The sequence below is a fragment of the Alexandromys fortis genome, unplaced genomic scaffold (assembly GCF_014885135.2).
Source record: "Alexandromys fortis isolate MF-2015 unplaced genomic scaffold, M_Fortis_MF-2015_v1.1 scaffold_164, whole genome shotgun sequence".
Lineage (NCBI taxonomy): Eukaryota > Metazoa > Chordata > Mammalia > Rodentia > Cricetidae > Alexandromys > Alexandromys fortis.
Window position 1 is genome coordinate 2,605,215 of NW_026068047.1, and position 13,862 is coordinate 2,619,076.

General features: G+C 41.3%; 1 long non-coding RNA gene across 3 annotated transcripts in view; it reads left to right on the forward strand.

The window, feature by feature from the left end:
* The window catches only part of LOC126486618 (uncharacterized), a 33,241-nt gene extending 19,463 nt beyond the window's left edge, over positions 1–13,778 (forward strand). The window contains exons 2-6 of one of the 3 annotated variants that reach the window (XR_007588170.1): positions 7,295–7,427; positions 8,942–9,012; positions 9,122–11,162; positions 13,041–13,083; positions 13,249–13,778. This is a non-coding gene — a long non-coding RNA (uncharacterized lncRNA). The remainder of the gene's footprint in view (positions 1–7,294; positions 7,428–8,941; positions 9,013–9,121; positions 11,163–13,040; positions 13,084–13,248) is intronic. The other 2 variants (XR_007588169.1, XR_007588168.1) reach the window with 2 other exon arrangements.
* The last annotated feature ends 84 nt before the right edge of the window (positions 13,779–13,862 follow it).

Below are 13,862 nucleotides of genomic sequence, written 5' to 3' on the forward strand. Positions count from 1 at the left end.
TTGGGAAAGAGAGAGAAAAACAATATGGTCAGTTAAAAAAAAGTAACTAATTTAAAAAAATAAAGTCTTTAAAGAGACAGAGTAAGACAAGTAAGTATTGTGTTTGTGCAGCTCATTTAAAAATGTAATGTATAATTAAGAAATTAATAGTCATCTATAATAGACAAGCTTGTAGTCATGTTAGATTTTCTAGATGTACAAAGATATATTTCAGATATATTCTTCAAATCTTTCAAAGACCAACAGAGTATGGCATTTAAAATGTTTTAAAAACTTAGGATTTTTCATGATTGTGAGACACATCTGCTCCTGGCAGTATCAATCTACTTCAAGAGGATGATGTGCATCAAAGAGGCTCCTTATGGAGTTTTCTAGCCATTGGGGCAAGAAATTGCTCTTGTTTGGACTGCTTGATGTTATGCTGTATGTCCTGGACATTAAGGACCCACATTGAAATGACTGCTGAAATTGTCTAAAGAAGATGAAGCAGGTCCTTAAGGGTTCCTGCTTCATGAAAGAGTCTGCCAGACATTCTGTAGGACACAGAAGAAAGTGAATGACAAACTGTCAATATAGGTGGCACTGTCTTTGAAATTTCCTGTTTCGTGGAAAAGTCTGCCAGATACTATTGGCCTATAGACTGAGGACAGATGCAGAAACGTTGCAGAAGAACTTTGGATGACTGTCCAGGTAGCAAGATGTCTCTGTTAATTCTAGTTGGAAGTTGCTTACAATGCACTTCCTGTTTACTTAGGTAATATTATGTCCTTCTGGGGTCTTTGATGGAGTTGACAAATATATAGTTATAGTTTTTCTTAGTTGTGATAAAAGATAAAGTAGATATAAATATTGTAACTGTAATTCTTGCTTGATATCTGTTTTGCTATATGTAAATTTACTTTGTTAAATTAAAAACCTTCCTTTTTATTTAGACAGAAAAGGGGAGTTGATGTGGGATTCCCCTCTGTATGTTGTGAATGTGTTTTGTTAATGAATAAAGCTGCTTTGGTCCTATAGCAGGGCAGAATAGAGCTAGGCAGGAAAACTAACCTGAATGCTGGGAGAAAGTAGGCAATATCAGAGAGATGCTATGTAGCCCGAGGAGAAAGATGCCTTTGTGCTGGTAGCGGTAAACCACAAGCCTCGTGATAAAATATAAAATAATAGAAATGGGTTAATTTAAGATAGCTAGATAGAAAGCTGCCTAAGCTATTGGCCAAGCAGTGTTATAATTAATACAGTTTCTGTGCAATTATTTCACGTCTGTGCGGCCAGGAAACAAATGAGCAGCCTCTGATTACACTAACAATTTGAGAGAGATGGAGAACATGGAAGATGGAGGGGACTTGAGAGGTAGAAAAGGGAAGAAATTATGTAATTATATATTAACTAATTACATAAAAATATAAAACTACTAAAAGTAAATTTATCTTTCAAAAATTTATGTATATGTGTCTATATGTGTGTATTCTACATGTGTGCAGGTACCCACAGAGGTTAAAAGAGGGCATCTGATCCTTTGGAGCTGGAGTTTCAGAAGGTTATAAGCTGTCTAATGTGGATATTGGCAGGCCTTCTGTAAGAACTACAAGCACTTTTAACTACTGAACCTTTAGACGACCAGTGCTATTAACTACTAGCCCCTGCATTTAAAATTTTTAAGCCTCTTATATTTTGAAACACAGCTTAGATCATGTGTGGCTTGATATTATACTGAAATCTCTCCCTCTCCCTCTTCTGCTCCCTCTCCCTCTCTCTCCCTCCCCCTTCTCTGTGTGTGTGCGTGTCTGTGTGTGTGTGCATGCACACACGTGCACATGCATGCATTCACCTATGTGTTCTCTGAGGCCAAAGGAGAATGCTAACTATTGAGTGTTGTGAAGAAGATGTTGAGTGTCCTGCTCTATCACTTTATACATTTTTCCCTTGAGACAAACTGTACCCAAAGCTTGCCCGTTTGGCTTGACCAGCAAACCTTCCTGTCTAGACTGCCAACAACACTGCGTTACTGGCCAGGCATGTGCACGTGTCCAGTTTTCTGCATAGGTGCTAGGCATTGAATTCAGATCCTTAGGCTTGTGAAGCAAGTACTCTTAACAATGAGCCATCTCCCGACCCCTACACTGAAGCTTTTATGATATCATTAGCAATGTGAATAGACAGGGGGAGTTTAAAATATTTCTGTCAAAACTAGAAATAAGTGCATTGGAACTCAGAAATGGTGGTCATCCCTGCATAAAAGATGCTTGATGTCAATTATTTGTGCACTAAATGGATCTAGAATTCCAGATTAAATTATTCACAGTTTGAGTCAATTAGCTTTTGATTCAATGCCTATATCTTTAATGACAAAGTTATTCCAGGAAAAGTTGAGCACTGGAAAAGTTTTTCCTACCTAAGATTTCCCTGAAGGGAAGATGTGTGTCACTCTGTACTTACATTATCCAATAAAACCACAGTGCATAGCTGCTCCCTGCAGATTTTAATTTGCAGCAACAATAAACTGCAAATAATGGGCCTTGGGTTAAATGGTTGAACATGAAGTTCAAGCCAGAACTGGGATAAAAGGTGCCTTGACAAAAGGTCAGGGAAATGTCATAGGCCACATGGTCTGAGACGCCTCAAAGAAGTTCTTTTCCCATCAGGTAACTGATATTTTCAGTCCTCACCCCAGATGGCATCATCTGTGCGTCCACTTAGTTTTTACAACGAAGTTTCATTGCTCACAGCTTCTGGGGTATAGAACAGAGCCAATACATTTTTGTCCTTTCAAAATAATCATTTCCCTTCTATGCTCCCTCTTTTAAGTTACACTTTGATCTACAAGTATAGCGTTTGGGCTGATTTCTTCCATTTATTTATTTACAATTTTTAATGTTTTTTCTTTATTATACTCAATAATTTTTAGATTTTTATTCATTTTTTAAACAAGCACCTATTGAGAATCTATTGGTTTCTCAATGGATGTAATACCAGTATTTTTCATAAAAGAATCTTTGGTAATAGGTGGTTTGTGATATTTCAAGATGGTATGTGAGTATGAATCAGGAAAAAAGTGAGTCAAGGCGCCATCTTTAGCCGTCTCCTTTCCTGGCACCACTTGAGAGATGTGAATTTCAAAGTGTCAGCTTTTCTGAGACAAAAGGCAGGTTGCTGGTTAGCAATACCCTACAGATAAGAAATTTAAAAGTTTACAAAGCAGACAGGGTTCAAGTAACACACAGGAAAATCTCCAAAGTGTTGGCAACTCATTTTTAAGCTGTGGCTTTCATTGATGAGAAGTTGAGCAGCCCTCGCTGTGTAGTGAGTGATTAAAAACTGAAAGCCAAGTATAACAGCTGCATTAAAAGTCATTAAGGCCTTAAGCTGACCCGAAGATAACATGTCTAAAAGGGAAGCTGGCAACAATAAACAAAACTAGTTAGTTATTATCCTTGAATTATAGGAAGCAACTTCTAGCTAACATCCAGGCTAAATAATACTATGGTAAATCATTTTTACCTTCATTCATCCAGGAGAATGGGCTGTTGCCTTTTCACCTAAGACTCAAGTGCCAGAAGAGGAGACCAACTGTGCTCCTTAAATAAGGAATAAAAGAAACAATGTCCCTGGACACTGGTTCCTCTTTCTGGGTATGTCCATCTGGTCTACCAAGGTATATCTTTTATCTTGCACTATCTTTGTCAGTTTTCTATCTCCTTCTACCTGGAACTTGCCAATATCACCAGCTTGTATGCCTTACTGTTTGTTTTTCAATTCCAGTAAACTGTCCTTGAGTTTCCTTTAGTGCCTTTCCTTTAATTCTTTTACCAAGGAGACAAAAACCTGAAAGAGGACCCTGTGCCCCACTACCAGGGCACAGACATGGATTATCCATGGGCTCCTCTTCAAAAAAGCCTTCAATTCCTAAACAACCTGCCCTCTTTGCCTTGCTTTCACCTCCAGAAATTGCAAAACAATTCACTTCACAGTTTGCATTTCTAAACACTGCTGAGGAACACTGGGTAAAGTCCACTGCTGGAGGGTATCAGGATGAGTAAAATAAGATTCTGAACTTCAGGAATCTCACAGGGAAAACACATAAGTAAACATACTGCAGGGTGATTTAGGCAATCCACAGCACAAAACACTGACTACCAAAGAGTTTCAAAGTGGCTTCTCAGAAGAAGAAATACTTGAGCAAGAGACTGGCTGAAGTCTTGAAGAACAAATAAAGGTTATCTAGACAAAGATTTCCAGACTCAGAAAAGGCTAAAAGATGAATCAAAGTTCAAACAAATGGTTTAGGAGAGTCACAAGCAAACTGATCAAGATGGTCAGTGACACTGGAGTTGGGGAGATGATGCTGATAGACAGTTGGAGAACAAACCAGAAGCTATCACAGGCAAGAACGTATTTTGAAGCAATTAGGGCATAAGATGATACTACCAGATCCAAATCTCAGAAATACAGTTCTAGAAGGGACTCTAGGATGTGCCTTGGAAGAAAGAAAACCATTTTGTGAATACTTAAGTAATTAATAAAAATTATACAAGGAAAACCATTTTGTGAATATTTAAGTAATTAATAAAATTAATGTGAAAGGCACAGGTATGGAAGTACCTAAATATAGTAAAGACAAAAGTAACACTTCTGGCAAGAACCAACCAAGAAAATACCTTTAATTAAACAAATTGCCTTCATTGCTCATTGCAACATGGAGGCTTCTCATCTTGAAGAACCAAGAGGTTTCAAGGTGGTAGTATTTGTTTTGAGTAATTTGGGGCATAGTTTAAGGATATGGACTTAGACAATGGGGCAATTCTATGTTTGGAATTTCAATATATCCCGCAGCAACCTTGTTTCGAATTCAAGTTACAGCACCAATGTAATGGATTAAGTAAAATGCTGCAGGATTTTTAGTGGCTGCCACAGGCAGGGGCCATGAGACCATGCTGCAGATCCCATAGTGGGGGCAGGCAGCGGGCAGGGGGTCCCAAGAGCAGCCAGTCCCAGGCAGGGATGTCACATGAGATCATGCTGCAGGTCTCTGAAGGTGGCTGGTCCTAGGCAGGGAGCTATGTGGGTGAGAGACAGATGGATAGCCATGCCATGCAGAGTGAGGTTGGATATTTATTTAGTGGGTTATGGAGGGGAAGGGAAGAAGGGGGAAGAGTCAAGGGAGAGAGAAAGAGAGAGAGAGAGAGAGAGAGAGAGAGAGAGAGAGAGAGAGAGAGAGAAGGGAGAGACGGAAGCTGCCTCTTCAGGAGGGAGACAGAAAAGGAAGAGATTCAGGCTGGAAGCTGAAGATCAGCTTTCCTCGGTGGATGTGGGGGAGGGAGTGGGCATGGCTTGTTTCTTAAAGGGGCAGGACAGATCATAACACTACATCTATTAGCTGAAGAGGAACTGGGTTCATTTTTGTGGGTGTGTAGTGACCTTTTTTGAACTTGTTTTGTCATGGTATGCATTGTGTAAAGACAACTAACATTTAGCCATGAGTAAATGAGCTAACAGTCAAAAGACAAGGATTCATTGTGAGGATTATTTCTTTATTTTTATTATTAAAACATTTGATCAAATTAATAAACTAAGGAAAACTACTAAACAGAGAGAATGTAAATGAATATAATCAAAACACACAGAATCTACACATTTATGTTTTGGTTATATTTATTTATAATCCCATAATTGTAGAAAACCAGAGTCATAAATAGGAAACAGGGTTTCAAGCAGCTCGTAAGTGGAAAATACTAAAGAGACACCTAGAAAAAAAAATGGTGACCTTTAGTGGTCATGGAGCTGCCTCAGTTTTTCTTTCATCTTTAAAAAAAAAATTTAAACATCCCATGGCAGAGACTTTGAAAAGAGAAAAGAAACAAAAGCAAAGCAGTGTCCACCCCTGACATCCCTTCTCCCAACTCCATTTTGTGGCGTCTCCTTCAAAGCAATTATGTATGACTTTAGGAAGTGCATATCTAGACGTGTTTTACTAACAAATAATAAACTAGAGCCGAGAGGAAGGGAAAATAAAGCCAACCACCTCTATATGGGTCATTGTTAAGTTCTATTCAAGTTATATGTGTCTGTATTTCTATTTTTTATAAAGTTTATCAATTTTTTCATAATTTAATTGTAATCTAAGAGCATGGAGTATAAAGTCCCAACACCAACACAGATTCTATGCTGGACAGTTTTAATTTTCAACTTGATTCCCTCTAGAAACACTTGGAAAGAGATTTCTAGTGAAGAATTATCTGTGTGCAAGTCTGTGGAGGAACCATCATGATTGTTAATTAACAAAGGAAGAGACTCATCCTATAGTGGGTGGCACCATTCACTAGACAGGGTATCTTGAATATGAGAGGAGAAAACCAACTGAGGTGAAGTGTGGAGGCCCACAGATGTGGGTCCCCTACACCTTAACTAAAAGGTCAGAGAGTTTGAGGCTACTCTTGCTCTTTAAAAGTTATAGACAACAGACAATAGGTCTGACTTAAGGTGTAGCTACAGACAAGATATCCTGACCTTGGCTGTGGTTACTTAGTGTTTTGAGTGTTAAGATGGCCCATAGAGGTAGATCTGCTCTACCTTGACCAAAGGTTAGAGAATTCAAGTCTATTCCTGCTCCTTCATTTTAAAACAGGAGGTTTGACCCAAGGAGTGGCTGCCTACAGGATACTTGGTCTAAGGTATATTCACTGCATATCCCGGCCTAAAGCATCAGAATGCTTAACTCAGGAAATAGTGGCTTGATGTCTCAAGCATTAAATCAAGTGATTGTTCTGTTAGTCCTGTGTGTCACGTTAAAGTAGTCTTTTGCCTTCTTATCCCACTTTTTGATTGGGGTATATAAGCATATGGAAAATAAATGTGGGTATATTCAGTATTCAGCATACACTGATTTTATCCTATGTCTTTGTGGTTTTTTTTTTCATATCTATTCCTCCTACTTGACATTTCTAATCTGCTTGCCCCTACCCTGGAATGTACAAACCCATCGAGGCTGGACCCTGACAGGAAGTAAGCAAGTATGTGTTCATTCTCACTCTGCTGTTGACTGTGGGTGGGGCTTGACTAGATGCTTTGTTTCTGCTTTGACTTCTTCAAAATGAGGTTAGGACAATGTTGTATATCACTACATTAGTGGGGAAAAAAGGAAGAAAAATTAACAACCTCGGTATGATGTGGGAGTGTCATATATCAATCTGTTGATTTCATTGGCTGAGCAATAAAGAAACTGCTGGCCCTGATAGGTTATAAGATAGGTGGGTGGAATAAACAGGATAGGATGCTGGGCGGAAGAGGAAGTGAGGTCAGACTCTGCTCTGCTCCCGGAGACTCAACAGCTCTGCTCTGGAGCAGAGATGCCATGCTCAGCTCTCCCGGGCAGATGCAAGCAATGAAGCTCCTCCAACTCCGGATGGATGTAGGCTAGAATCTTCCCGGTAAGCGCACCTTGGGGTGCTTACACACATCATTAGAAATGGGCTAGTCCAGGTGCGAGAATTGGCCGGTAAGGGCTAGAGTTCATGGGCCAAGCAGTTCTTAAATGAATACAGTTTTTGTGTTGTTATTTCGGGCATGAGCTAGCCAAGCGGCTGGGGTGTTGGGGACGCAGCCCCGCCGCTCCTATTTCAACATCGGTACAAATGTACACATAAACAAACATTCCAGTTTCCTGAGGATTTCACAATAACACAAGAGGCTGACAACAGAATGAGAGCCACCAATATCCACAAAGCAATGTGGGCTCCTTTCCATTTTGCTGCTAGGGTTAACAAAGCTGCTGTCATCAGACTCACAGAAATGATGTTCCTGAGGCATATTAACTATCCATTAATTAATTCCTGGCTTGTATCAACTTCATCAGTGGCTTCAGTGTATGAAGATAAATTAACTTTACTTATCACTGTCCTAAATCTCTTAGCAGATAATGACAGCTAATTGAAACTATCAGAATAAAAATTAATCAGCATTCAAATCAGCAAACAAGAACCCACATTGTCTGTTGTAAGCAGAAAAGTAACTAATTAAGATGTAGGAAGCTTATCAAATCTCCAAGAAAGCCTCACAGAGGGTAGAGGAACTGTAATGATTAGGCTACAGGGGTTCAAGTGAAACTCTCCACTCCTGCTTCTAGAGAGGGGGAGGGAAGATTTTACCCTCACACTTTCAACACTGGATTCAGGTTCAGTTAAATCCAGAGACCTTTAAAATTTGCATGCACTTCTTTACTTTGTACTTTGAAAAGAGCAAGGATTCTCAGGAAGTTGCAAAATTAGCTCAGAAAGGTCCTTCCAACCCATCCACTAGTGTCATTCGGTGGTTACTTCTTACTTAAACGGAACAGATTTAAAAGAAGGAAATTTGTGTTGGTGTGTGTGTGTATATACATTTTGTATAACTGCATAGGTCAATAAAACCATAACACAATCAGGCTACCACACTGCTCCATTGCCATAATGATCTCCTCCACACCTCTCCTTTATAATCATACCTGTCTTCTCCCTCACCACTAGCAGTCATCTGTCAATCTTCATTTCACTCTGTTTTCAAGGTCACATAGTGGAATAAGTGATCTTTGGAGAATAGATTTTAGACTCAGCATGTTACCCATTGTAATGGTCTGTCCTGTCACTTTAAGAGACAATCCATGCCCACTCCCTCCCCTGTCCACTGAGGCAAGCTGATCTTCAATTTCTAGCCTGAGTCCCTTCTTTCCATCTCTCTCTTGAAGAGGTACCATCTTTATCTCTTTTCTCCTTCTCTCCCCACTTATCCTCTTTCCTCCCCCTGTTTCTCTCTCTCTCTCTCTCTCTCTCTCTCTCTCTCTCTCTCTCTCTCTCTCTCTCTCTCTTATTCCTCTTTCTCCCCTTTCTTTTCATAACCCACTAAATAAATATCCAACACCACTCTGCATGGTGTACCTATCCGTCTTGGTCTCTCATCTGCCACATAGCTTCCTGCCTGGGACACAGCTGCCTGCATGGCCTGCCATGGTCTTGGGACCCACTGCCTACCACTGCTCAGGTACCTGCACCATTTCTGCCTCTACACCCCTCAGGGAATTCACAGCATTTTACTTAAACCATTACATTGGTGCCGTTGGAACCAGTAGGTCCTCCCATTCCTCTCCCAGGGTTGAGATCCAGAACCAGGTATTTTTCCACAACAAACACGTGTTCCATCTGCCTGAGCACTGACCTCTATGCACACCTGCAACTTCAGTGGTGAGTTTTCCCTTTCCAGCCCCCAACCACAGCCTTCATTACTATTGTTAAGCCCTTCATTGATTTCCATAGCTAAAAACATGACCAGATGACCTGGGGTCAGTCCTCCCACACTAATACTGCACATGCTGTGTGGTGCACTTGACTGGGGGTCCAGGGTCCCTTGGATTTTTTTCTTCTTTTCTCTTTTCTTGTTCTTGACAAATTAATCATCAGTGTTTTCCACCATGAGAGACCACTTGGAGTGGCCTCTAGCCTCTCTAGCTTCCAAATCACCCAGACTGGAGCCAGTCAGGCTTTAACACCTGGCCTATAGATAAAGGATGCTGAGAGACGTCCCCCTATAAGCTTTTGGTGTTGCTGTTTTCATATTTTCAGGTATGGTATAAACCTTCACTCTGCTGCTGTCCTGCCAGCTCCACTGGCTCCACTTTTCCTCAATCTGTACCCTCCACTGCTATTGCTGTCAGTAAGATTGGCCAGTCCATGATGCAACTGTTTTCAATTCCAGCCTTTTGCTCCCTGCCACAGCTTATGGCATGGAGGCTCAGCAACAGGGTGGATCATGCCTCTAGATCTCTCTTCCATGCAACATGTGACCACTGCCATTTTGATTGAGGTCAGGTGACCAAGTTCCACCATCTTTACTGAGGTATTCCCTGCCTGGTCCCAGTTTACTTATGTTTTTGTCTCTAAATTCCTCTTGCTGACTCTGTTACATGTGTGTTTTATGCAGTGGCATGCCTCTGGTAGGGCCCACCAAGAGCATCCACTTTGCCCAATTCCTGTTTACTCTGTGTGTGTGTGTGTGTGTGCGCGCGCGTGCATGTAACTTAAATACACCTATGGTTTTTCTTTTGTTTTTATCTCCTTATTTATTTATTTATTTATTTATTTATTTATTTATTTATTTAAGATTTCTGTCTCTTTCCCGCCACCGCCTCCATTTCCTTCCCCCTCCCCCAATCAAGTCCCCCTCCCTAGTCAGCCCAAAGAGCAATCAGGGTTCCCTGCCCTGTGGGAAGTCCAAGGACCACCCACCTCCATCCAGGTCTAGTAAGGTGAGCATCCAAACTGCCTAGGGTCCCACAAAACCAATAGGTGCAGTAGGATCAAAAACCCATTGCCATTGATCTTGAGATCTCAGTAGTCCTCATTGTCCGCTATGTTCAACGAGACCGGTTTTATCCCAGGCTTTTTCAGACCCAGGCCAGCTGGCCTTGGTGAGTTCCTGATAGAACATCCCCATTCTCTCAGTGTGTGGGTGCACCCCTCGCGGTCCTGAGTTCCTTGCTCGTGCTCTCTCTCCTGCTCCTGATTTGGACCATGAGATTTCTGTCGGGTGCTCCAATGTTTACTGTTAAATGTGATAATTGTTCATTGTATCTCATTTCAGACTACAAAACAGTCATGTTTTTAATGGGTATGTTCTTTTAAGTCTCTTACAAAAAATACTATATATATATATATATATATTCCAACCTTGATTTAAAATATATTAAGCTGTTCTCTGCTATTGTTAGGTTCTGCCGTTAATCTTCTATTGCAAGCAGTTTTTTCTACTTTCTGTTTTTTTACAAGTGTAAATTTTACCTGTTAAGTTGAGAGCCAGTACAGTCAAGCTTGGACTCAGCTCTCCAGGAAGATTCTATACTGTAGTTATATCTGATAAACAGTTTTCAACTGCTCAGAGATCTAGGGAATATGGCATTTAAATATTTAATTATTAAAAGACTTTTCATAACAAAAAGAGACAGGTTGGCTCCAAGCAGCAGCACTCTACTTCCTCCAAAGAAGACAGAAGACAAATGGGCACAGAACAACATCCATCTGTAATTCGCTTCAACTGCCAAGCACTGACCACTGGGAAAAACTGCCTTTCATCTAAACTGAAGATCTCCAGACATGGGTAGAATCACTGGAATCGACAGCATAGCTGCTCAGGTCAAGGTAGACTTGTCTTCCTACAGATTTCTTAGCCCACAGGATTTTTCTGGAGCCTGGCAGGCCCTGCACTAAATACCAAAAGGCAAATACAACCTTCAGCAATCATGGAGGACCCTGAGGAGTAGCTCTAGGTGCCAATCAAGTAACTTCTCTGTTGCTTTTTAATCAATAACTCAAGTAAAATTTTATCCTTCTCAAAGATCTCTGATGCAGTTTGACAGCTGATAGGTTTTGTCATTTAAAAGGGCAACCTCACTAAACAAATTTCAACAAAATACAAATACAAGTTATTAAGGTGTATACTTACAAGTTATAAAGAAGTGAGGACAAATACATACTATGAAATTTCTCTCTCATACAGTCTTTCACAGTCTTAAAAATACGTTTCATTGTACAAAAACATCTGTTACAAACATTCTGCTGCTGTCTGAAACTTCTGTTTTCAGAAATCCAAAGAATTCTTGTGAGTTCCAGGGAGCTGAATTGAAGAATCTACCTTAAACAGTTCAGATACACCCCTGTCAATTCCCTTGTCCTAATTTTTTCCCCTAAACTTAACTTTGTTGCCTGTTCTGCCAGTACTTTAAACATGTATAAGAGACACCAGATATTTCCATACCACAAACACAGGACAGGAACAAAGAGACCAGCTACCCCAGGATGTGATCAGCACCCAGTCTTCTCATATTCCCCCCCCAAGATGATGCTCACAAATAAGCAGGAAGCAGTCTTGAAAATCTGCCACTCCAATTCCTTTAACCTATGATGCCTAACCTCCTGCCTTTTTTATTATAAAAAATAAATGGGAGTGTAATGGTCTGTCTTGTCCCTTTAAGAGACAAGCCACACCCTCTCCCTCCCCATCTGCCCAGCTTCCAGCCTGAGCCCCTTCCTTCCTTCCTTCCCCCCCCTCTCTCTCTCTCAAAGGCAGCTTGTCTCTTCCCTCTCTCCACGTCTCCCCTTTCTGCCTCTCTGTTTCTCTCTCTACCTCTCTCTCCTCTTTCCCCTTCTCCCTTTCCCTTCTATAACCCACTAAATAAATATCCAACTTCACTCTTCATGGTGTACCTATTCATCTCAGTCTCTTACCCACCACATGGCTTCCTGCCTGTGACCCAGCTGCCTTCATGGCCTGCCATGGTCTCAGGACCTGCTGTCTTCTGCCTGCCACTCCTTGGGGACCTGTGGCATACTCTAATGGCCCTCTGCTCACTGCCATCACTCTGGGACTTGCAGCGTTTTACACTAACATCACCCACAACTGCACTGAACTCTACTGCATCAGAAACCCTATATGTTCTTCTTCCTGATCCCCCTCCTGCCTCTACCCAACACACCCTGCTTCATTATCAATTTCCCTGTGTCTCTAATGACATATTCAAATTTCTAATTAACTACTCAGGTGTTGCTCCAGGGATTGCCATTAGCCACAGAGCTGGAGGTGCAAATACTATCAGAGATGCCCAGGTAGTAAGTTACAGTAACACTCCAGAGACATTCATACCCCTAGACCCAAAAAGAGAGACTCACAAAACAGATTATAACAAGTTTATTATTGACTGCCTTCAGCAACCAGTCACCTGTGTCTCCTGGACCATGGTGATGGGAAAGAAACAGGTGCCTTATGGTTTGTTTCAGGTGGAGATTAGAAAGTGTAATTGGCAATTCCCCCCTGCCACATCTTGACTGTCCATAACTTTAACACTACCCAATAAAATTCTGATAAGCTATTAACCCAACTCTAGCAGAGTACTAAACTCTACATTCCACCTCTATATCATCATAGCCACAAGCTCAGGACTTTAAATTCCCTTTGGTCGCTTCTTAAGGTGTCTAAAAACTTACCTCGTTTATAAACTTAAAAATTCTTATACGCTCCAGGGAGTCGAATTGGACCCACCTGAGCAGGTCAGATTCACTCAAGGTAAGTATCATTCAACTTTTCCTTGATCTCAGAACCCCCTTCCCTCACCTTGGGACCCTTGGGGACTGCCCCTCCCCCTTCATCTTGGGACCCTCCTACCTCAATTACCAGGATCTAAGGAAAAGTTTTTACACTTCATCTTCTGTCTCGCCAACATCTTCTCAGGTCCAAGCTGTCAGTCAGATGATTCTACAGAGCTCAAACAAGGGGGAAGACCCAACCATCTCAGGAGAAGCCTCCCAGAGATGACTCATGCCCACCAAGTCAGCTTGAACAGTTTTGAGAGCCCCAATGCCCCCATTCCTGCTCATCTTCAACCCTTAATTCCTCCCCATTTGTTAATAAACAAAAGGGTGAGTTGTTATTTCTATCACATCCGGGGTCCCATGGTCACCAACATTCAGGCAGAATGCTTAGTCACCCTAGGCATTAGCATTTCTGGTTCCCATGGTCTCGTATGTGCCATCAGCATTCACGCAAACTGCCTCATCAGCCTAGGGCCTCACACCCTATGTAACCTATGTGCAGCGTAATCACTTAATCTATGCATGATGTGATTATGTAAGTCCCTATGCGCATGCGCTAAACGACATTTAAAAAGTGGATATGCCCACTTCACTCTCTCTCACCGTGTTGCTTTCAGACAGACCTGTGCACCTTCCCTTTTTTCTCCTCCTCTCCCTTCTCTTTATTAATAAAACTCTTAAGGTGGGTTTCATTGTATATCTTGTGTCTGTTCTCACACATGGCAATATCACCATTCACCCCCCGTGACAGAA